This window comes from Ranitomeya variabilis, chromosome 4, assembly GCF_051348905.1.
Source record: "Ranitomeya variabilis isolate aRanVar5 chromosome 4, aRanVar5.hap1, whole genome shotgun sequence".
In the NCBI taxonomy this organism is placed as follows: Eukaryota; Metazoa; Chordata; class Amphibia; order Anura; family Dendrobatidae; genus Ranitomeya; species Ranitomeya variabilis.
Genome location: NC_135235.1, coordinates 91,201,479 through 91,224,286, shown reverse-complemented (window position 1 = coordinate 91,224,286; position 22,808 = coordinate 91,201,479). Strand labels below are relative to the sequence as shown.

General features: G+C 45.0%; 1 protein-coding gene across 4 annotated transcripts in view; it reads left to right on the top strand.

Annotated features, from left to right (window-relative positions):
* Positions 1–22,808, top strand: part of SGMS1 (sphingomyelin synthase 1) — a 339,516-nt gene that overhangs the window by 167,397 nt on the left and 149,311 nt on the right. For all 4 annotated transcript variants that reach the window (XM_077258884.1, XM_077258886.1, XM_077258888.1 and 1 more), the window contains exon 3: positions 17,246–17,316. The gene's annotated coding sequence lies outside the window, so the exon portion shown is untranslated. The remainder of the gene's footprint in view (positions 1–17,245; positions 17,317–22,808) is intronic.

Sequence of the window (22,808 nt, the reverse complement as noted above, 5' to 3'; positions counted from 1 at the left end):
GCCTATTTCGTAGATAGGCATATATTTAGATGATTTTCCAGTTTTTGATCATCTTTCTTTATGGTTGGATTGTTAATATTCCTATTTTGGGGCCAGCCTTATAATGGTGGCCTTTATTTTATGGATATATCCCTGGTAGAGCCCGAGTTTGTAAGAGGCCATAAGGTCCACTACTTGAGATTTTGGGCTGATTTTTGCCTTCTTACCAGTATTCTGCTTATCTTAGCTCAGCTCTCACATGGTTTGTTTTTTTTACTTTGCTACACACATATTTGCATAAGTCGACATTAATAAGCCAGAAAAGCACAGCCAGCAGCGGTTTGGTTTCATAGCTTGTGTTTTTTTCTGTCTAGTGCTAAGGACATTGTGTCCTCTGAAAGTGATTAAAATACAACAGTGTTTCTGAATATATTTTGTGTGTGGAGTCCAGCTCTGGCTGGCGCAGGGATTGGGGGATATTTCTCACCTTTGGTTTGATCGCTTGAAGAATTTTTGCAGGAGGCCCCTACAGATTGATGCTAAGGACCTATCATCTCTGACTGATGAGAGTGGCTTGTTTTATTAAAAAGGTTCATCTTTACTTAAAATTAAGTCTTTACTTTTTCTTCCTCCATCCCACGTTCCACAGTGCAGTACTTATCGCCTTTTTGGTGCAATGTATCGCATCATCCATTCTCGATTTCTAAGTGAATAATGAATATATTGCCGATTTGCCAGTATTACAGTCCAGACTCCCACACAGGCAGACCTATAAGTAAGGGGGTGCAAGCAGAATTTGTGAGTGTGACAGTGCAAATTTCTGTGCTGTTCAGTGCCTGTCGAAAAAGTCAGTGTATTGTACCAGTGGTTGTCTGTGGCTTATTTTGGACCAAGAGAACTTATCGTATTCTGAATGGAAAACATTTTGCACAAGAAGCAGAAGATGGTCTTCAATATGTGTTCCTTTTAATGGCGTAGCTTTTCTTTAAAGGGAACATGCAAATTTGCCTAAAAAATAAACATTTTTGAGTATTTTTAGAAGCTTTCCTTGGTGGTTTAGATGGGATTTGAAAGGAACCTGTCATCTGATACGTGCTGCTCATAGATGGATTAGCATGTATCAGGCACTGGCTACATTAATTCAGCCATATATGTTAAACTCTATAATGCTGAAGCATTTCAGAGAAATGCAATAGTTTAAAATTGCCAAGGACTGAGCCACACGGGAGACTCGTCAGACACACGGGTCTCTGGCAGCTTTTCCATGGCTGCTGCCCTGTAGTGGCAGTTCACTCCCTATGCACACATGCAGGGAGAGAACTGTCAGTCATTTGCTGCAGGAGGGGAGAAGCCACTGGGCACCCGCCTGTCCGACTAGTCTGCAGGAGGGGAGAAGCCGCCGGGGACCCGTCTGTCTGACTTGTCTCCCATGCAGCTTTTAAGCTATGTTTTTCTCTGAGATGCTGCAGCGTTTCAGAGATAAACATATTTTGCTGAAATCATGCTGCCAGTATGATACGTTACCCATGGATCGGGCAGCATGTATCACCTGTCAAGTTCCCTTTATTGGAGATATAGAAACAAATTTTACAATACAAGCTGAATATATTATTGGAGCTGATGAGACTGGTGTACTTACATTGAAAATCTATGGTAGACTAACTGTATAATCCAGATATTTAAAATGAGAATTGTACGAGTCCATCTGGAAATCCTTTCAGAAACTAGAATTTTCTGGATGAGAAAACCGCGGTTTGCCTTTCAATTCTAGACTGCTGTGTATTAGAAGGTTCTGGTATCCAACACCACCATTTACACTGCTCACACTTAAAGAACAGAATATAACTCCAAGTAAATCAAACTTCTGTGAAATCAAACTGTCCACTTAGGAAGCAACACTGTTTGACAATCAGTTTCACATGCTGTTGTGCAAATGGAATAGACAACAGATGGAAATTATTGGCAATTATCAAGACACCCCCTATAAAGGAGGGACCACAGACAACATCTCAGTACCAATGCGATCTGACTGATGTTTTGGTCACTTTTCAATGATTGTTGTGCTTTCATACTCGTGGTAGCATGAGACGGACTCTACAACCCACACAAGTGGCTCAGGTAGTGCAGCTCATCCAGGATGGCACATTAATGCCAGCTGTGGCAAGAAGGTTTGCTGTGTCTGACAGCGTAGTGTCCAGAGGCTGGAGGCGCTACCAGAAGACAGGCCAGTACACCAGGCGATGTGGAGGGACCGTAGGAGGGCAACAACCCAGCAGCAGGACCGCTACCTCAGCCTTTGTGCAAGAAGGAACAGGAGGAGCACTGCCAGAGCCCTGCAAAATGACCTCCAGCAGGCCACAAATGTGCATGTGTCTGAACAAACGGTTAGAAACTGACTCCATGAGGATGGTCTGAGTGCCCGACGTCCACAGATGGGGGTTGTGCTCACAGTTCAACACCGTGCAGGACGCTTGGCATTTGCCACTGTAAACTAGGACTGGCAAATTCGCCACTGGTGCCCTGTGCTCTTCACAGATGAAAGCAGGTTCACACTGAGCACATGTGACAGATGCCTGGAGACACCATGGAGAACTATTTGCTGCCTGCAACATCCTTCAGCATGACTGATTTGGCAGTGGGTCAGTAATGGTGTGGGGTAGCATTTCTTTGGAGGGCCGCACAGCCATCCATGTGCTCTCCAGAGGTAGCCTGACTGCCATTAGAAAACCGAGATGAGATCCTCAGACCCCTTGTGAGACCATATGCTGGTGCGGTTGGCCCTGGGTTCCTTCTAATGCAGGACAATGCCAGACCTCATGTGGCTGGAGTATGTCAGCAGTTCCTGCAGGATGAAGGCATTGAAGCTATGGACTGGTCCGCCTGTTCCCCAGACCTGAATCTGATTGAACACATCTGGGACATCATGTCTCGCACCATCCACCAATGTCCCATTGCACCACAGACTGTCCAGGAGATGACGGATGCTTTAATCCAGGTCTGGGAGGTGATCCCTCAGGAGACCATCTGCCGCCTCATCAGCAGCATGCCCAGGCGTTGTAGGGAGGTCATACAGGCATGTGGAGGCCACACACACTACTGAGCATCATTTTGACTTGCTTTAAGGACATTACATTCCACTTTAATTTTGTGTGTGACTCCTGATCCAGGCCTCCATTGGTTAATAAATTTGATTTCTATTGATGATTTTTGTGTGATTTTGTTGTCAGCACATTCAACTTTGTACAGAACAAAGTATTCAATGACAATATTTGATTCATTCAGATCTATGATGTGTTATTTGAGTGTTCCCTCACCTACCAGCCTACCACATCAACTACTCAGTAAACTAACTTTGCCCTGTTCCCTGCTTCCAAATATTATTCTAAATCTGCACCCTACTATTCATCTGTCTCCACACCCTCCATGCACATGATAACTGCACTTGATACTTGACTATTGCACTTAAACACATGGGCTGATGACCGGATCATGCAGCTTTATATGAAAATCCCTATTTACTATAATTGCCAGACCTGAAATAACAATCACTTTTCACCTATTGTGTCCCCCCATTTCCTTGTAGATTGTAAGCTTGCGAGCAGGGACCTCACTCCTAATGTCACTGTTTAACTTGTCTTAACTCGTACCGAATTTATTGTTTGTACATGTCCCCGCTTAATTGTAAAGTGCTGCGGAATATGTTGGCGCTATATAAATAAAAATTATTATTATTATCCCTTAATTTTTTTTAGCATTGTATTTTTTGAGTAGCGAAAGTAGTCAGAGATATTGAATACCTCTAAACCATCTACTAATATTGGTCTAGTTACGATAATGGTGGTCTAGGTCTCTTATCAGTCAATGCAGAACCAAAACATTTCATGGCTTTCAGGATATGGCTGGCGATGATGATTTGGATAGAGTGTCCCTGTTACCGTCACACAGTGAAATTTCCATCGCTGCGACGGCACGATTCGTGACGTCGCAGCGTCGTATGAATATCGCTCCAGCGTCGTAGACTGCGGTCACACTTTGCAATCACGGCGCTGGAGCGATGCCGAAGTCCCCGAGTAACCAGGGTAAACATCGGGTTACTAAGCGCAGGGCCACGCTTAGTAACCCGATGTTTACCCTGGTTACCAGCGTTAACGTAAAAAAACAAACAGTACATACTTACATTCCGGTGTCTGTCCTCCGGCGTCTCAGCTTCTCTGCACTGTGTTATGCACAGCGGCCGGAAAGCACAGCGGTGACGTCAGACGTCACCGCTGTGCTCGCTTTCCGGCTGGCAGGCGCTCACACAGTGCAGAGAAGCTGAGACGCCGGGGACAGACACCGGAATGTAAGTATGTACTGTTTGTTTTTTTTACGTTTACGCTTGTAACCAGGGTAAACATCGGGTTACTAAGCGCGGCCCTGCGCTTAGTTACCCGATGTTTACCCTGGTTACAAGCGAACACATCGCTGGATCGCTGTCACACACAACGATCCAGCGATGTCAGCGGGTGATCAAGCGACGAAAGAAAGTTCCAAACGATGTGCTACGACGTACGATTCTCAGCGTGATGTCTGATCGCAGTAGCGTGTCAGACACAGCGATATCGTAACGATATCGCTAGAACGTCACGAATCGTACCGTCGTAGCGATGGAAATTTCACTGTGTGACGGTACCCTTACTGAGTTAAGCACCAGAGCACATACAGGAAGTGTTGTCATGAGGACATATGGTAAATAAGGCATATCTTTTTTCAGTACTTCTCTTCTGAACCTGATGTTTTAGTAAATCGCAATGTAAATTATACGGTTTGCTTTTACTTTAGTAATGTTAGAATTCTGTTATGTAAATGTTCCCAAAAATATCATCTGAATTAGACACAAGGCTGAACTTTAAATGATTCACTTATTGAATAGCGTCCAAATCTCATTATTTGTGTGATTATTGCTCTGTAAACCTTTCTAGCCTGACATAGATTGCCAGTGATCTGAATTGCAAGTTCATTCTTTGACCATAAAACTCTAAAAATGGCTTAAGATGTTCGTGACACTTGTACACATTAATGGTGTAAGTTCAGTAATTGCAAAAAAATGTGCATTTATATTAGCTGGTACTGCGCAGCTGGATATATTACAGAGTGTAAAAAATGCACATTCTGTGATGAGAAGTCCTATGCAACACAAGGAGATCTCCGAGTAAATTTGTCTGGACGTTCTACCCAGGCGAAGAAACAAACTGTGTCCAAAGGTGAGTTTACATTACCCAATTCACCCACAATTGGTGGTCTTTTAATAGCCTGTTTACATGGGCAGACACACTTAACAATGCGCACAGAATGATCCCTAATAGATCACTCAGTGCACATAGGCTGCCATTGTTCTCACCAGTGTGAGTCCTGTTTACACAGGATGATGCGCTGCCAAGAGTGATGATCTTTTGTCCAAACTAGAAGATCATTTCACCCTTTTAATGAGCATTGTCCTCACTCATCAGGTGATCATTAGCCTGCTTACACTGCAAGATTATTGTGACACCAGCATTCTCACAAGCACCCGTTCACGTTAATCTTGTATTCTAAAAGCTCCTTAAGGGTACTGTGGACCAGAGCTTTTTAAAGAGAATCTGTCACTAGGTTTTTGCTATGATGTTTGATAGCATCATGATGTATGGGTGGAGACCCTGATTCCAGCAACATCTCTCTTACTGGACTTTGATAAAATCCCTGCTTTCTCTGCTGTAGATCTAGCGGTTCTCTGAATGCCGAGCTCTGTATATCTCCCCCACTCCCAACACACTCACATCTGCCAGTTATTGGTGGGGCATGGGTTACACAGAGCAGGAGGACAACATGGCACAAACATCTAGTCCTGTAGTGATAATCACCCGCTGATAAAACACTGATTTTATTTAAACAACAAGCTTCAGTCCAGTAAGTGATACATCACTGGAATCAGGGTCTCAGCCCATACATTATGCAGCTCTCAGAATACATGGCAAAAATTCGCTAAAAGATGCCCTTTAAAACTATTTTATTCATTTCATCAGATTAAACAAACAAACATAGTAACAAGACATTGTGGCCACGTTTTCGCCATATGGCCTTTATCAAGCAAAACAAGAATAAATGATATTGCTTGTTATTCTTGTCTAGCTTCAGTAATGTAAGAATTGTTTTCATTTTTGTCTTGTTTGATAAAGGCCATATGACTGAAACAACTCTACATTGTGTTTCTACTTTTTGTCTTTAAACCTGATGTAATGAATAAAAAGATGACGTTTCAAACTATCTGGTACTTTGGCCTTTAGTCTAGAGAAGTCGTTTAAAGCCATTCTGGAAGTCACATTCTCAGCACTGATTAGTAAGAAAATGACTGCAATAAAAGTAAAGTACAGCTTTGCTATCAAGTATTTATTGTTCCTGTGCACCTAAATGAACTAACTTTGCAAATCACCTTAATTATTATTTTTTATTTTATTTTGTTATAAATGGTCTGGTGTCTACTGCTCTGAGAATTAGCAGTCTCCATGGTAACAGACTACAAACAGACTCTGTGTAGTCTGACCCTGTGGTCATATTGCTGTTCATCTTGTGCTCACTTCCTGCTAATCTACCAAATGTTTACATAAGATTTCTAGTTAGGTAAAATGTGCAAAGTTGCTTTCTTTTTTTATTTGTGTACAATAAAGTTGGACATTCCCGATAAGGATTGCACACTAAAGAGAACATGCCAGAAAATAAATAGTTTAGCTCAGAACTGACATAAAAAGTAATTGGTAATTTAAGTGGAACGTTACGTAAAAAGGGGGTATCCAGGACAATTTTTGTTGTTTTACTATGGGTCTAAGAACTAACCGCGAGATAGTTGATAACTACCTACCTTTCCTGCCTACTGCCGATCTCTGCTGGCAAAGAGAAAATAAGAAAATGCTCGGGTGTGTGATCCTGTGTCGTCTATGAGAGAGCTGCTGCCACACTTCTCTGCCAGTGACTTTTTTAGCCAAACGATCAGCCATTGAAATTGAAGAAGCCCAGTTTTTCCCCTCGCCCGTCGTCTGTTGTGGGGAGAGTTGGGAGGGTCCCATACACATTACACTGTTGGACAAATTTGGCTGGTTCATCTGACACTAGTCTTTAGTCTATTGTTTATGGGGGTCTTAAAGGGTCTGTCAGCATAGAACGACTGATCACACCAAGTATGAACGCTCGGTGCACCATTGGCGTTGCCAAACAATTAAATGCTTTTTATAATCGCCAAAAGTATTGTTACTCGCATAGGACTGCTTATTCAGAAGTTTCCTTGAAAGTACGGTTACACTTTTATTTTTACACACAGAGCCATTATCAGTAATGACCTGTGGGTAGAATGAGTTTTTATGATTAGATTGTGTGTTGGTCGGGTTACTGCTATTTGAGATACAATTTGAACAATTTCGGCTGATGCTGGTGTGTAATACTAATAACTGGAGGTGAAGAGGAATGACGCAGATGCTTATATACACAGTGGGGGGTTCCCAATATTTTTGTGTAGATAACAGATTTGACAACTGGATTTTTTTCTGGACTATTTCCCAAACATGATGAACCCAAATTATTTTTTCATGGACAAAGTGAAAAGTCACAATCCATCACAAAGGTTAGGTGACTCTTACTCTGTCCAGGAATTCACAATTGGTTGGCAAAACTGGCAGGTCCATGTCCATGTGTGTGTGTGTCTGAATTTGGATGAGCACTTGACACATAGCAGGTCTCACAACACTGAAGTGATTGCAGGTGGTTATCTGAGCACGGTGGCTCAGTGGGTAGGCCTGCAGCGCTGGGGTTCAAATCCAACCAAGAACAACATATACAAGGAGTTTCTATGTTCTCCCCGTGTTTGCGGGGGTTTCCTCCGAGTTCTCCAGGTTTCATCCCACACTCCAACGACATACTGATAGGGAATTAGATTGTGAGCCCCAATGGGGACAGAGATGATAATGTCTCTAAAGCGCTGCGGAATTAATGGCACTTTATAAGTGAGTAAATATCTATGGGAAGTGGACAGAAATTCCTCATTTTCTTGGTATTTATGCTTTGAAATCCGTAAACTATACTTGAAATCTGCTAAAAGTTGAGTGATTCAGGTTCACTCTATAGAGAAGCGTCCTGACCTCTTTATTAAAAGTATTTAAAGGGAATGTGAATGTGAGAATGACTGCTCAAACCAAGTGCAGATGTTTGGTGCACGGCATGGCCAAACATTTAAGTGCACCTTTCCTGCTTGATTTCTCTCCATCTCTGACCTTCTCCAGCTCTATGATGCCAGGGCTTTCAAAGAAGAAGGTGGGAGTGGAGATAGAGGGGAAAAAAGCAGGGGGAAGGTGTACCTAATGATTGGCCTTGCCATGGTGCACCAAGCACCTGTACTTGGTTTGAAAAGCCTTTCAGTGCTGACACAGTCCCTTTAATGGGGCAGATATCACCTTTAATGGCTTAGGAGTCTAAAAAAAATAGGGTCTATTTCCTTATTCTTCTGTCTAGAAGGTGATCTGATGTCAATGGGAAGAACTTGGCTCAGCCCCATCTAAATCAAACGAGAATAATGGACCAGGCTGATATGATGTGGCATGACTATTTTTCCGCATTTTGGACAGCTGCTTTGTGTGATGGTCACTGTCAGGTCCCACAGTGCAGTTTAGGGTCCCGTCCTTCCAGAGTTTATTTTACTCACCATCATAGCGCTATTAATTTCCACAGCTCTTTAGCCCTATCAGTATGTCTTTGGAGAGAGGGAGGGAATCTGAGAACCTGGAGGAAACCCAGAGGGACATAAAACTCCTTGCAGATGTCATTCTCGGTGGGATTTAAAATCAGGACCCCAGCGCTGAAAGCAACAGTGCTGATCACTGAGCCACAGTGCTGATCACTGAGCCACAGTGCTGACCACTGAGCCACTGTGCTGACCACTGAGCCACCGTGCTGGCCAGTTAGAAACATGTATAATGCTGATAGAATCCAGCAGGCCTAGTTTTACATTTCGTAGTAAATTGGCTACATTTCGACACCATAATCCGTCTTGTTGACCACATGAGAGAATGTGACGCTCAGTGGTTACATAGCGGGAGGTTTTGCAGCAGGTGTGTGCAGTGCGAGGCCGGGAGAGCCGCTCTGCTATTCCGGTTATTGTGCTTTCTCTGTGGGTTATTCACTCTTCAGGGGACGAGGCCGGCTATTGCGACAGCTCATTTATTCTGAGCCCCAGGAGAAATTGCCGTATGGTTTCCATTATTTGTGTTGGGATTTGCATCCTGTATTTATTTTAGGAGCAGTATATTTGCCTCCAAATAATAGAGGACTTCTGTAGACGTTCTCATTCACTACAGGCTCTTCTCATATTCGTTTCTTCTAAGCAGGATTGTCAGCACGAAGATGAAAGTCTGGTTAACTGAATCATCTATGTGGAATGAGTTTTGTGCATTTGCTGAAAACACATCTGCTCCTCGGATCGTAGCCAAAGTTTATTACGGATGAGAAGCACTAAATTCATACATTAAAGGGGTTGTCCAGTGTCCACAAGCAGAAAAACTGCTGAAATAATGATATATACTAACCTGTCCCACCTCCATGTCTCCGATTCACCCCAATGGTGTACTGTGCACATTGACTGCAGATGTCACCGCCCTTGTACTACATGTAACCCCTGCAGCCAATCACTGACCTGAACAGTATCTTGCCATATACCGCTGATGCCAGTGATTGGCTGCAGGGGCGTATGAGCTGACATCTGTAGCCAGTATGACCACACAGTGTGCAGACAATACTACCATACATTGCCCACCCTGCCATATTTCATACATTCCCTTTAAATGGTAGTATAACGTATCGCTTATATTATTTATAATAAAATTATACACTGAAATATGTTCTTTTTATCAGTTTTTATTTTCCAATTTGTTTCCTATTTTCTGTATATCGTTATGGGGCAGCCATCTTGCCTCAGCCGCTGGTGACGGCATTTAGGGATATGCTTTTACTACAGCCACATGAACTATAGACCTCAATAGACAGAATCTCACTTATTGCCTCCCGTTTGATGGATTTCTAGGCACGCAGTGTGACTTTGTAGTACAGACTTCATTGTGCAGGGAGGAGGAGGAAGCGAGCTGTGACCATCATTTTACTGTGGATGGTGTGATTGTGTTATTGATATATTATAGCTGTTATCTTTGTATTGTAATCCTGTGCCGATATTTAGATGTCTAAGAACAGATCAGGAATTAGCGCTGTATAGGGTTGGGGGCTCGTTTAGACTGCCGGCTGCAGCCGATAAACTACCTTCAATCGGAGGTCATTTAATGTCCTGTTTAGAAATGCCAACCAGAATTCTGTGCGTACAGGACAATTGTTAATGATTGTTTTGTGCACATAGAACATCAGCATTAGTCAGGATTCACACCTCCATCAAGGCTGTCGAGTTCGGATCAGTGGGACCTGACACTGATCTATGCATTGCGGTCTACGTATGTGTGAGTCCATTTTTATGGGCATCATAATGTGCTGCCAAGAACGATGATTTCTCTTGTTCATCAGATGATTGCTGGCAAATTTACACAAAACGAGTATTAGCTTGTCTAAATAGATGATTTTAGTATATTTGCATTTAACTATATATGGTGATATGTAAAGTAAAAAAAGAAAATCACAGGAAATATTTGACACAAAAACTTGATTTAAACAATATTCATTTCCGGTTTTCAAACTAATTGTAAAGTCTTGTCCAATACTGGTACAACCCCTTCTTAAAAGCAACAGTGTCCCATTGAAAAAAATTAAAGAAATAAATCATATACTTACATTACCCCCCTGGACCAGCCCCGACCTTGGTTATGTCATGTAAGCACCGCGGCCTATCAGCGCCCACTGAGGGGCTGCTGCGCTCATACTCACCCATAGAATGTAAGTCCGCAAGGACAGGGTCCTCTCCCCGCTGTACCAGTCTGTCACTGTAAACTTGTTTACTGTAAACGATATTTATAACTCTGTATGTAACCCCTTTCTCATGTACAGCACCATGGAATTAATGGTGCTATATAAATAAATAATAATAATAATACTCACCTTGCCACTCATACAAAAGAAAAGGCATGCTAAATCGGAGATCACCAAAAAAGATATTAAATACAATATTTTGTTTGAGTATACAAACAGAGCACATTGAAAAACATTTAAAACCAATAATGCTCACCTTGCTGAAACAGTTTTGTCCCGGGTGAGTGCTGCAGTGACAGCGCCAGCATCTCTGAAACGGTGCTGGCCCAAGAGGTGAGTATGTAGTGTTATTATTTTACATGGGACACTGTTGCATTTAAAGAAGCACTCCTCCTCCCATCAAAGTATTTATCCTCTTAATATATGGCACTCACCATATTCTATAGAACTGTGTACTTACAATTGCTCATTTTGTCTTTCCACCCAGGTTAGGCTACGTTCACATTTGCGTTGTGCGCCGCAGCGTCGGAGACGCAACGCACAACGCAAACAAAAACGCAGCAAAACACATGCACAACGCTGCGTTTTGCGACGCATGCGTCCTTTTTTTGGTTGATTTTGGACGCAGCAAAAATGCAACTTGCTGCGTCCTCTGCGCCCGGACGCGTGCGCCGCAGTGACGCATGCGTCGCAAAACGCAAGTGCAACGCATGTCCATGCGCCCCCATGTTAAATATAGGGGAGCATGACGCATGCAGCGACGCTGCGGCGCCCGACGCTGCGGCGCAGACCACAAATGTGAACGTAGACTAATTCTTCTGTTTTCTATTAGGTCTATGACATCATGGGATTAAGAACAGATTAGCTGAATCGTTGTATGCTCTATGTAGAAACAGGAGGTAAATTTTCCCTGTACGAGTCATCACTCACTGAAAAAGTCAATGACAGAGGGGAGAAGGGAGCAGAAAAACTATACTACATTTTTAATATAAGATATTTGTTAGTATTATTATTATTATACCTACTACATATTGGGATAGGATCTTGGAGATTGGAATACCCCTTTTAATGTTAAAGTTTTGTGGGGTGGGGTTGCATAGTCAGCTAAGCCATGGGCTATGGGGTGCTAACTGTAATACAGGTCTTGGTATACCGTGGTTGCACGCTTGGCTAATTGCAGCATCTTCGGAGAGATTTTCCTTCTGCTATTTGGTGTATATAGACCATAAAGTATTAGTGACCATGTATATTTCATATTGAGCCAATACCCCCCACCAAGTTCATCCAACTTTATCTTCTGCTGCATTATAAATGGCCGGTCCACCGTTTTATGATGCACCTTGAATAACCCAAACCTCAAAGAAATAAATATACTGTATAAATATTTTCTAAATCTCACCCTGTACCAAAATTCCTTTTCCGCCTTGTTCTGCGAGTGTCTGTGTTGATTTGGGCCTTCGGCTTCTTTTAATGTACCCCGATCTGTGCAGATTGGTCAGGACCACACAGCTGTACTATTTGTTTGGAGTGATGGAAGAGCCAGCAGCGGGAGGTCGTGGGAATTCTGGTTTCTTCACACAACGATTCCCTCTTCGAGCCTCAGAGCGGTGCGGCTACAGATTATACGCCCCGGCCTCTAATTGTGACATGTGTTTTCTTTCCTGCCGTGTAATTTGACAGGAATAAAATGACAGGTTCAAGAACGGGGAGTCTGCAGCACAGTTATACCACACAGGAGAGACCTCAGCGCTGCCTGGCTACTTACCAGATTAGCAGCCTGATTGTGGGTATTTTAAGGTTAAGGCCTAGAGCGCTATCATGTTCTCACAGCTGAAGACTTCAGACGGAGGAACCTGGAGACATTTAGGCCAAACATTTATTTTTATTGCAAACGTAAAATAATAAAAGAAAATATAGATTAATATATGTATTAATACTGATGGCGCCACTTTATACTTTTTATACTTTTAGTATGCGTTTAATTCTGAGCAGTAAATATATATATGTATGTGAATGTATATGGTACAGGTGTGTGTGTATATATATATATGTTTGTGTGTGTGTATATATATATATATATATATATATATATATATATATATATATATAGACACAGACACACCAATTTAAAAGCCTGTGAGTCAATGAGATATTAAAAAAGTGATCTGTGTAGAACAGGAAATCTGGAAGGGAGAGTCAAGTACTAGGCCTAGTGTGAAAATTCCAAGATTTCTGAGTGTTTGTTTTTGCTTTTTTTTAATATTCATAGCTATATGTAAGCTTAAAAGTAACAATTTTTTTTAAACTACATTTAACATAAAATATAGAGGTCATTTTCTGATGACATTGCTTCATTATTCATTGCAGAAGACCTCGGTGTCTGTCATGACTGTTCTTCAGTGTAGTGCAGCCTATGGCTTGGCCTCATAAGAGACTGTGTTTTTTCTATACACAGTGATGGTATTGCTTTGTATAACACAAGTCATCGGCTGATCGCAGGTTTAAGTCCTCTAAGGGTACTACCAAATAAAGATGGAAAAAGAATGTTTTTAAACAATATATAAAAGTTAAAATCCCCCCACTTATCCCACATTAAAAATACAAAAATATGAATGATAAAAATTGTGGTTTGACATTTTGTGATTTTACTGCAAAAAATGCAATAAGAAGCCATCAACTTGTCATATGTACTCCAAAATAGTATCAATAAGAATGGCTCAGTGCTCAAAACACAAGCCCCCCCCACTCAGCCCTATTGACCGAAAAACAAAACATTGTGGATCTCCGAAAAATAATAATTGAAAAGGTTTATGGCTCTTGGAAGAAGGGGAGGAAAAAAACTGAAGAGCAAAAACGGGAAAATCGCCATATGCAGGAGGGGGTAAATGGACCCTATCTTCCACCCTGTTTGCTGAGCAGCTGATGAATTAGTTGCTCCCTGTATCCAGTCCCCTAGTTTTCATAGCTTTGGTGACTGACCGGCTCTTCTAGAATATACTGCAGTGTTAGTTCGGGGTTCCCAGAGAAGCCGCTCCATAGAGGGCACACACCCTGGTGTAACGCTGCATTGTGTATCATACCCAATTCTAACAGGAATTGGGAGGGAACAGGAAGCGTATAGAGTTGCATGACCTTTACAAGCCATTACATACAGAAGACAGAAATCTATATGTCTGCAAACATGAACTTTGTTATTAGTTCTGCAATGCTATAAGGAGTGGTCACCCACCCGATGCTGAAGGCGAACATTCACATTCCTGACAGATCCACTGACAATCTATAAATATGGATGTGAAGCTCTTTTGGGAGATGGTTATGCGGCCAATCCCACGATCCGAAAACATGGAATGTTACTGCAGGAACTCCTTTCACTTGTTCCTTTTTGATCTTCCCATATACATAAGGTAGAGTTCAGCCAACAGATGTTCGCCCTTAGTGCACCATTAGCACGCATGCCTGGCTCATGTGTATGTACATGGTCTTTCTAGAGGATAAGCGGCTACAAGACAGCCCCAGCACCGCTCATCCCTGCAGAAGGCAAATGATTGTGCAAGATAAAATCCAACCTGTGTAGCGTAGGACTAACTAGAATACATGGCAAAACGAGATGGACCCGACCGCATAATACCAGCAAGCTGAAACAGCACTTTTCCATGGATTTTTTTTTTTTATGTCTATAAGCTTCTTAAAGGGAACCTGTCACCCCCAAAATTGAAGATGAGCTAAGCCCTCCGGCATCAGGGGCTTATCTACAGCATAGATAAGCCCCCGATGTATCCTGAAAGATGAGAAAAAGAGGTTAGATTATACTCACCCAGGGGCGGTCCCGCTGCGGTCCGGTCCGATGGGCGTCGCGGTCCGGGGCCTCCCATCTTCTTACGATGACGTCCTCTTCTTGTCTTCACGCTGCGGCTCCTGCGCAGGCGTACTTATCTGCCCTGTTGAGGCCAGAGCAAAGTACTGCAGTGCGCAGGCATTGGGCCTCTCTGACCTTTCCTGGCGCCTGCGCACTGCAGTACTTTGCTCTGCCCTCAACAGGGCAGACCAAGTACGCCAGAGACGCAGCGTGAAGACAAGAAGAGGACGTCATCCTATGAAGATGGGAGGCCCCGGACCGCGATGCCCATCGGACCGCCCCCCCCCCCCAGGTGAGTATAATCTAACCTCTTTTTCACATCTTTCAGGTTACATCAGGGGCTTATTTACAGCATTACAGAATGCTGTAGATAAACCCCTGATGCCGGTGGGCTTAGCTCACCTTCGATTTTGGGGGTGACTTGTTCCCTTAAAGTTTAAAATATTAAACTCTGCTTTATTTGGCTCGGCTGAGTGATCATAAGGTTTCAAACCTCCTGGCAGCGGCTTTCCTGAAAGCACATGGGTCGCCATTGAACTACCGACAGCCCAATCCTAATCTCTCCTGATGTTATCTGTCAATGGGAGAACTCAGAAGCCCCCATGCATTTCATCTGGTAGGCCGGTTAAGCCAAAATCCGCCATCTTTCTTCTATTGTTTATAAGCACACTTATACCCATGCTATCTAATGATTTTTCTCCTGAAGGCAGAATCTAGGACTGTGATCCCCAAACTGTCTTAAGAGCTACATTCAGCTGTGAAAGAGGATCGTACACCACATCCAGTGCTCCCCCAATAGTAACCTCCAGCTCCTGCCTCCATGCAGTAGTGACACCCAGAGGCCATATTATCTGTAGGATCACAGCCATAACTTCCCATCAGAAATCTCACCAAGGCGTTATACTTGCATTTAGTGGTTCCAACCTTACCCTGATTCTTTGTTCATGCATCAGGCACTCCCACCATACCATCACATCCAGCTTCAAGCACCCCCTCTATCTGGCTATATCATCCTGTGTCCAGCTTAGCGCTTATTTATCTGGTCAAAATAAACTCACAAAAGTCCCCATCTGGAGACCTGCTCTTCATAGCTGTTTGCTAGACCTGGTGCTAATGCAACAAATTGGCTGACATCTGCAAGCCGCACTTCATGGTCCCTTGGGCTGCACTTCATGGTCCCTCGGGCCGCACTTCATGGTCCATCGAGCCGCACTTCATGGTCCCTTGAGCTGCACCTCATGGTTCCTTGAGCCGCACTTCATGGTCCGTCGAGCCGCACTTCATGGTCCCTCGAGCCGCAGTTCATGGTCCCTCGAGCCGCAGTTCATGGTCCCTCGAGCCGTACTTCATGGTCCCTCGAGCCGCACTTCATGATCCCTTGAGTTCATGGTCCCTCGAGCCGCACTTCATGGTCCCCCGAGCCATACTTCATGGTCCCTTGAGCCACAGTTCATGGTCCCTCGAGCCGCACTTCATGGTCCCTCGAGCCGCAGTTCATGGTCCCTCGAGCCGCAGTTCATGGTCCCTCGAGCCGCAGTTCATGGTCCCTCGAGCCATACTTCATGGTCCCTCGAGCCATACTTCATGGTCCCTCGAGCCGCAGTTCATGGTCCCTCGAGCCGCACATCGTGGTCTCTCGAGACGCTTTTCATGGTCCCCCGAGCCGCTCTTCTTGGTCCCTCGAGCTGCTCTTCATGGTCCCTCGAGCCATTCAGAAGTGACAGGCAAAAACAAATTGCTAAAAAACTGTAATTATGCTTTAGTTTTGAGGATAGATTTTCAGAGGATCTGTCAGCAGAATCCATACACAAAAGACTGCAACCTTCACAGACCGCGCTATAAGGACTTTGCTAAATAGACGAGTTTGGTTTTCTTCATAGGGGTGATGAGTAGCTGCTAGATATATCTAAAAGCAGAGCTAATGCAAAACTACATTAAACACAAAAATGCAGTGTTACAGTTTATCATTCTCTCAGCAAACATTTGGCAGCAGGGCAATAGCTACCTATAACTTATTACAGTGAAAATCACAGAGGAGAAATAAAACATGGGTGGATATTATTATTTTGACACCCCTTTTCTCCAGCAACCCGTCTGATATTTATGACCAAAATGTTACTTTATTGGGGTTGCTTTGCTGAATAAATGTATTCTTCATTTCTAGTACAAGAGTGGCAGACTTTAATCTGTACATGGTTATTATTACCTTTATTGCTTCCTGTTATTCCTCATCCAGAGTTTGTCTCTTTTCAACATCCAGTGATAGAACTAAAAGTATGAGCGACAACCCCTGGCATCAATATTGGTTGTCGCCCAGGGGGACTCAAGACTCACATTTATGATTATTTCTTTACTTATTAGGATGCACTGCTTTTTATGATGATGTGGTTGCATACAGTGTATATTTACATATATATACATATTCAGTATGGTTTTCTTTATCTACAGTAAAGCACCAGGACAACGAGCGCAACATGGATTTAAAAAGAACAAGGAACAGACCGTGAGAATCATTAGAAGTAAGTGTTAAGTATCTGTATGTGTGTCTATAAGAACCTGATCAATACCTATCCAGAATGTCGGCCAGCCTTCTTTCCCCCAGTACTAAATCATGGCTAGGTCATGTTCAGGAACGCAAGATGTAAGACTGCCACTAGTCATGGTTCTACACAATGGCCCAGGTTCACAGTACTGGCACTATGTAGAAATGGCAAATGCCTGAAAGCTCCATATAGGAAGTGTAAGAGTCATGTCGGTCTGGTAGTCGGGGGCAGGTATATCTCGCCCAGGTATTTGTCCTATGTGAATTAGGCCGCTCAGTATCTTCAGGATACCGAGGGGTTAATAAGTGCAGGAATAAAGGCTGACCAGCTGGAGGTTTCAGGTGTCAGCCTGGGGCACACAGAATGCCTGTCTGTGTGAGACAAACGTGAGTGGGAGCTGTGCTCATGCACTGTGTAATGTTAGCTGGGTGGGAGAAGCCCCCCAGTTGTTAGTTAGGAACGTGTTTGTTTAGTTAGTGCCGGACAGGCAAGGATTTATTTTTATGTTTTGTTTTCTGTATTTGCTTTCACTTTAATAAACCTGACCTGAGGTCAGTCAACTTGGAAACCTGCTGTCGCCTCAGAGTTCAATGCACAAACCACGTGACCTTTGACCCCAGCAAAGGCGATCCCGGAGTGTTTTGTCACATTGTGGTGGAGAATGCGGGCATCGCGTGGCACAGGCGACAGTATGGAAGACGTGGTGAAAGCCCTAGTACAGTGCACTGCCGTACAGCAGCAGGCCACTGCCGCACAGCATGAAGCTAATCGCTTGATGGCCGCACAGCTGAAGGAGTTATTGGACATGACGGTTGCAGACCTCCAGCTTCTCCAACAGGTGGCGCAGCGCCTGGTGAGCATGCCTGAGGTGGACCCGGAAGCAGAGTCCAGAAGGATCCATGTGAGTCGATACTGGCAAAAATTGACCGCAGAAGATGATGTCGAGGCGTACCTGACAACGTTTGAGCGGACGGCGCTGAGGGAGAAGTGGCCGAAGGCACGATAGACCGATTTGATTGCTCCGTTTCTCTCCGGCGAGGCCCAAAAAGCTTACCATGACTTGGATCCGGAAGTCGCTCAGGACTTTGAGAAGCTGAAAGTTGAGATCCTGGCCCGGCTAGGTGTGACGACGGCTGTCCGTGCGCAGAGGGTACACCAGTGGACATACCAGCCAGATAAACCGCCGCGGTCTCAGATGTTCGACCTGATCTACTTGACAAAGAAATGGCTGCAACCCGAGGTACTGACAACCCCAGAAATAATCCAGCGGGTTGTCCTGGACAAGTATCAGAGAGTGCTACCTCCAGCGCTGAAAAGGTGGGTAAGCCAAGGAAATCCCACGACAGCGGATCAACTTGTGGAGTTGGTCGAGCGTTATTCCGTGGCAGAAGGACTTCCCGACGAAACCACTAGCACCCGGTCTGTGCCTTCTCCTCGTGGAACCAGTAAGACTGTTCCAGCGACTACGGGTGAAGGAAAATCGCCAAAAACTGTGGGGGAGGAACCCGGGACTGCTCGCACTCCGAGACCTAGAGTATGGGACGGTGGTCTCAGTAGGGGGCCTGTTAGGTGTTTCCGTTGCCGTGAGAAGGGCCATGTTTCTGCGAACTGTCCTGTTACCACTGAACCCATGCAGTGCGATGTTATAGACTCTAAGAAACGCATGTCTTTGGTTACACGGCTGGTGAATGTGAATGCGGGCCAAAATGATATAGCAAAACACCTGTGTGAATTATCTGTTGATGGGAAAAGTGTTGTGGCGTTACTAGACTCTGGAAGTGTGGTGACTCTGGTGAAAGCTAGTCTGGTGGCACTTCCGTCTGGTTCGTCTGATAAATTCTCTGTAACGTGTGTGCATGGTGACACCTGCTCATACCTAACAGCGGTCATACCGATTTCCACTCCCTATGGGTTTGTGCAACACAAAGTGGGACTCGTTCCCGCATTGTTACATGATATAATCCTGGGTAGGGATTTCCCCCATTTCTGGCAGTTATGGGAGAATCAGTTGCTCCTTCACGGTAGCTGTGAACCTTCCCCCATGCCATCTGGAGGTCCCGAGTTCCTAGACGAGACCCCACAGGAAGATGTTGCTGGGGAGGTTATTGAATCTAACCTTCAGTTCCCCTTCTCAGTTATGGCGGGGGAAACTGAGGAAACTCAGCGAGAGGCGGAGGCAGACAGCCATCCAGCACCCTGCCTACCAGATTTGGGAGTTCAGTTGGATGACTTCCACAGCGAACAAATGAAAGATCCTACCCTGACTCAGGCTAGGAAAAATGTAAAAGTGATAGATAGCGTACCCGTAGAACCTGACACTAGGCTAGCATACCCGTACATGGTCCTTGAGAATGATTTACTCTACCATGTAGAAAAAAAAGGGGAAGACACTGTGCAACAGTTAGTGGTACCCAAACCTTATCGGCGGAAGGTACTGGACCTGGCACACGGACATATAATGGGGGGACATCTGGGGGTACAAAAAACCACAGAAAGGATATTGCATTGTTTTGTGTGGCCTGGAATACACAATGATGTGCGTAACTATTGTGAGTCCTGTCCAGAGTGCCAAATCTCGGCACCTAAACCTCGGTTCTGTAGCCCTTTGGTACCCCTCCCTATCATTGGGGTCCCATTTGAGAGAATTGGGATGGATTTGGTTGGGCCCCTTCCCCGGTCCACACGTGGGCATCAACATATCCTCGTCATCATGGACTATGCCACTCGTTACCCAGAAGCCATCCCTTTGCGTAACACTGCTACCAAAACGATCGCCAAAGAGTTGGTACAAGTGTTTAGTCGGGTGGGAATTCCAAAACAGATACTCACCGACCAGGGGACTCCCTTTATGTCAAGGGTGATGAAGGAGCTCTGCAGGCTCTTACAAATAGACCAGTTGCGTACGTCTGTCTATCACCCTCAAACAGATGGCCTGGTTGAGCGGTTCAATAAAACCTTAAAACAGATGCTCCGGAAGGCGATAGACAAAGATGGGAAGAACTGGGATTACTTGTTACCCTATTTGCTGTTTGCCATTAGGGAAGTTCCCCAGTCTTCCACAGGATTCTCGCCTTTCGAGCTATTATACGCCCGTCGTCACCGTGGACTGTTGGACGTCGCAAAAGAAACCTGGGAAGGTCAAGTCACTCCCTTTAAAATGGTGATAGACCATGTAACGCAAATGCAGGACCGGATTGCTGCTGTCATGCCCCTTGTTAGGGAACATATGTTACAGGCCCAGGGAGCCCAGAGGCAAAGTTATGATAGAGGCGCCAAGGTCCGTACGTTTGCACCCGGGGATAGGGTGTTGATCCTAATCCCTACGGTGGATAGTAAATTTCTGGCGAAATGGCAGGGCCCCTTTGAGGTCATGGAACGAGTTGGAGAAGTGAACTATAAAGTGCACCAGCCTGGTAAGAGAAAACCAGAACAGATTTATCATGTGAATCTGATAAAACCCTGGAAAGACCGCGCTGCCCTAACAGCGGATCTGCCCCGTCCGGTTTGCTCACCTACCGTACCGGAGGTGCAGATTGCCGAGACTCTCTCTGAACGACAAAAATCTGAGGTTAAGCAGTTTTTGTTACAGACCAACAGTTTTTCTCGGGAAAACCTGGCCAGACTAGGCTAGTGAAACATGAGATTGTCACAGAGCCTGGTGTCACAGTTCATGTGAAGCCATACCGGATTCCGGAAGCACGCCGTGAAGCCGTCTCCCGGGAGGTGAAGGCAATGTTGGACTTAGGAGTCATTGAAGAGTCGCACAGCGCCTGGTCCAGTCCAATCGTGTTGATACCTAAGCCGGATGGCTCTATACGGTTTTGCAATGACTTTAGGAAACTGAATGCGGTTTCTAAATTTGATGCCTACCCTATGCCCCGGGTCGATGAGTTGATCGATCGGCTGGGTAAAGCCCGATATATTACGACCCTGGATCTAACAAAGGGGTACTGGCAGATCCCTCTGGCCGAGGCGGCCAGAGAGAAGACGGCATTTGCTACACCGGAAGGGCTGTTCCAGTATATCTACATGCCGTTTGGGCTTCACGGAGCCCCAGCAACGTTCCAGAGATTGATGGATCGAGTCTTGAGGCCCCACAGGCAGTACGCTTCTGCCTACCTAGACGACATCATAATTTACAGCGTGGACTGGGAAGCTCACCTCCGGAAGGTACAGGCGGTGATTGATGACCTGAGAGACGCAGGCTTAACGGCGAATCCCAAGAAATGTCACATCGGCCTTGAAGAAGCCCGATACTTGGGCTACGTGATTGGCAGAGGAGTGGTTAAACCCCAGATCGACAAAATACAGGCAATCCAGGGCTGGCCGCAACCAGTGAACAAGAAACAAGTTCAAGCTTTCCTGGGCATTGCCGGCTATTATCGCCGGTTCATACCCAACTTTGCGGCCATGGCTACCCCCTTGACGGATCTTACCAAAGGGAGGGATTCCGTTATGGTAAAATGGACCTCAGCGGCTGAAGAGGCCTTCCACAGTCTGAAACGGGCTTTGTGCTCTCAGCCCGTACTAGTGACTCCTGATTTCAGCAGCAAGTTTGTGGTGCAAACTGATGCTTCTGATACTGGTGTCGGAGCTGTACTTTCCCAGGTAAGGGACGGAGTCGAACACCTGGTCCTCTACCTCAGTCGGAAACTGAATGTACATGAGCAGAGGTATGCCGTGATTGAAAAAGAGTGCCTAGCCATCAAATGGGCTCTCGACTCCCTCAAATATTACCTGGCAGGTAGGAAGTTTAGGCTGGTCACGGACCATGCCCCTCTCAAGTGGATGCATCTCCACAAGGACCGTAATAGTCGGGTAACCCGGTGGTTCCTTGCCCTGCAGGCTTACTCTTTCACGGTGGAGCACCGCCCCGGGGTGCAGATGGGGAACGCTGATGCCCTGTCCCGAGTACACTGTTTCGAGAGTATTCTTGCTCGACCTGAGTGGTCTGAGCAGGGGGGAGGATATGTAAGAGTCATGTCGGTCTGGTAGTCGGGGGCAGGTATATCTCGCCCAGGTATTTGTCCTATGTGAATTAGGCCGCTCAGTATCTTCAGGATACCGAGGGGTTAATAAGTGCAGGAATAAAGGCTGACCAGCTGGAGGTTTCAGGTGTCAGCCTGGGGCACACAGAATGCCTGTCTGTGTGAGACAAACGTGAGTGGGAGCTGTGCTCATGCACTGTGTAATGTTAGCTGGGTGGGAGAAGCCCCCCAGTTGTTAGTTAGGAACGTGTTTGTTTAGTTAGTGCCGGACAGGCAAGGATTTATTTTTATGTTTTGTTTTCTGTATTTGCTTTCACTTTAATAAACCTGACCTGAGGTCAGTCAACTTGGAAACCTGCTGTCGCCTCAGAGTTCAATGCACAAACCACGTGACCTTTGACCCCAGCAAAGGCGATCCCGGAGTGTTTTGTCACAGAAGGATATGTCACAGAATCATAATGCCCAGCAGAGGGTCAGTGG